The following is a 2,911-nucleotide window of genomic DNA, read 5'->3' as shown; positions in this document are numbered from 1 at the left end:
GGTCAGGCGTCTGATCCGCTCACACCGGTATTTAAACAAACAGAGGCAGGACCAGGGAACACTGGGAGACGGCCTGGAGCAGAGCAGGGGCGTGTGGAGAGGATGGAACAAAGTACAGAACTTTCTGATTCTGCGAGGACTTGGCAAAGGAGCAAAGATCACAGGCACGTGTGTGCCAGGTGTGTTGTGGGTTTGGTAACGCCCTAGCAAGTTCGCTTTGTAAATTTTGTTATTTAATCAATGTATTGTTAGACAATAATTGCCAGGACCTGAGTAAACGCTTTAATGTGCTGGATCTTGCTGGCAGTGGAAGAAAGCATTTAATCTTCCTCATGCATAACTATTCTCTGAGAATAATGTGTCTTGAACTTGCCTGAGCCTAGGAATCACCTGCCAGACTTGTTTTTGAAAGGATAGAATTTGCAGGCACCAACTCAAATCTGCTGAAAGAAAAGAAAGAGCCCTGGTGATCTGCATTTTTAAAACCAGCATGGTTTTGAAACACTGTCCTAAGGTTGTTTTGCTTATTTCTTTTTTAAGGAAGGATGAGCCAACATATGAAGACAAGAAATTGTCATGTTTTACAGTAGAGAAAAACCAGGGCTTCGAACCGGATCTAAACATCAGCCATGGCCAACAGAAAAGCCTAGGAAAAGTGACACAAAGAAATAAAATGACTGATGAATTGCATAATAAATCATTAAATAGGGATATTTTTAGTGAGGTATTGAAGTATATATAATAACATACCGCTTGAGTAAACAGAGGGGAAAATACTATATATTTGTATGTGCTCGTATATTTATAATATCTCCTGGAAGATTATACTATAAATTAAACACAGTGGTTATAGCAGCTGCCCTGTACTAGTCTTGCAACTTATTATGAGTTTCCTTTCAAACTAAAGAGCTAAAAAAAAAAAAAAACTGATTACTTTTTTGAAGAGGGTTTTTTTTATGGTACTGGGTAGATGGGGGATAAGGAGGGAGAATTTTTCTTGTGTACTATTCCATAATTTTTTGAATTTTTAACTGTTATGAATATATTGCCTATCCAAAAATTAAATAAGTAACATATATTTTAATAGTCCTTTTTGTGACAGATAACTATTTTCTTAATGTATGTTGTACTGGTCCTAACTTCATAAAACCAAACCCATTGTTGTCGAGTTGATTATGACTAATAGTAACCCTATAGGACAGAGTAGAACTGCCCCATGGAGCTTCCAAGAAGCCCCTGGTGAATTAGAACTGCTGGCCTTTCTGTTAGAAGCCATAGCACTTAACCACTATGCCACCGGGGTTTTCACAGCTCTCCTAGGGGAAATGAAATTAAAGGGCTTCAGAGGTAGCCATGTACAGCTCTGTGTGACCCCATCCCGTCTCAACCCCAGCTGGTGCAGGTGCCTGGCGAACCTCCAGGCTGTGACCCCATGCCTCTTTTCCTTCTATGAAATGTACAGAATAAGCCACTCAGGAGCAACAGGGGAGCAGAACACAGGTGTAGGGAGAAGCAAAGCCGAGAAGGAAGAAGTGCCCCAAAGCCCACAGGAGGAACAGAGAGGCCGTGGCTGCCATTGCCTCAGTGCCCAGCAGACTCCTAGTGGGGCTGGGTCTCAGTCCACATGTGTCCTTGTAAGACACCCATTTTCCCTCAAAGGATCAGAATGGCCCTCTGTTCCTATAACCACATGAGCCCAAGTCATTCAGTGCCAGGAATGGGATTAGACACAGGGAAATGGGAGTAGGGATAGGATTGGTTATAGCAGACGTGGGTGGAGGGCATGGAAAGCCCGCTGCCCCAGGATGGAGTACCAGTAAGCCCATGGTGTACAGAGAGGGGGAGGAAAAGGGCCTGTAGGCAGAGGGAATAGTGTAGGCAAAGGCTTGTGACTTGCGAGGAGCTGGCACTGAAAGGAAGAATACGGAAAAGAGGTTTATGATATGTACAGACACAGGAGAACCTGGCAGATGTTACCAGTTAAAGGGCAAGGGTGCAGATGGCAGCAGGTAGCCAAGGCAGTTAATGGTGATACCTGGAGGCAGTTAATACTGCACACGCCTCCCAGCTTCCGTAGGACCCAAGCTGCCTCTTATTCCAAAGCACTTGCAGCACTAGTGTACCCAAGTGTAGCCTCCCCAGGGCTCTTGTTCTTAGATTCGCACGGGACCTCTCCTTCACGCCATGTGCACTCCTGCGATGCTCACCTCAGCTGGACTGAGTGGTCCTTATGAAACAATCTCCACGGCCAGGCCTCCCCCGACCATAAAGTCAAGATAGTAAAATTCTTTATCATTACAACCAAACATTACAGTAAAGGCTTCTTATAAAATTATCGTTTCAGAAACACAGCTTGTAGTGTGGGACTGAGAGATGCCATATTGCTGATATTGGGGAGGCCCAAACATAAGTCTCTACTCTGAGTGATTCTAAAGCATCCTGGGTAATTGTCTTCCCTTTTCAAGATAGGAGGGAGGGCCAAGTGCTGAGGGTAGGTGCCATGGAAGGTGATATGAGACACTTTTTTACCATTTATTACTATTTTTATTTTTTATTGCTCACTTTGGGGTCATTGTTCATTTTAATGATTCCATTTCCACTGATGGCAGAAAACTTAATATTGCTATCAAGACAGTTCCGCCCCTTCCATTTTAAAGTGGAGACAGTTAGAATGTTCCCTCTCACCCTTCCCTTTCCCTGGGTATCCATAGAGTGTCATGGCTCCAGGGAGAGGCATCTGGGCCTTGGTGTTAGCATCCTTCTTGATGGACTCCACTGATACATATACATTAAGAAAACATAATAGTGACTTATAGTGACTTATATCTATAGGATTTGAGATCATTATAGAAACTTGCGGAACAGCATTGTACCATCCTATGGGTTTTGACAAATGCTTAATGTCATGTAG

The sequence above is a fragment of the Loxodonta africana genome, chromosome 1 (genome assembly GCF_030014295.1).
Source record: "Loxodonta africana isolate mLoxAfr1 chromosome 1, mLoxAfr1.hap2, whole genome shotgun sequence".
NCBI classification, from domain to species: Eukaryota; Metazoa; Chordata; class Mammalia; order Proboscidea; family Elephantidae; genus Loxodonta; species Loxodonta africana.
Note: the sequence above shows the minus strand (reverse complement) of the source record.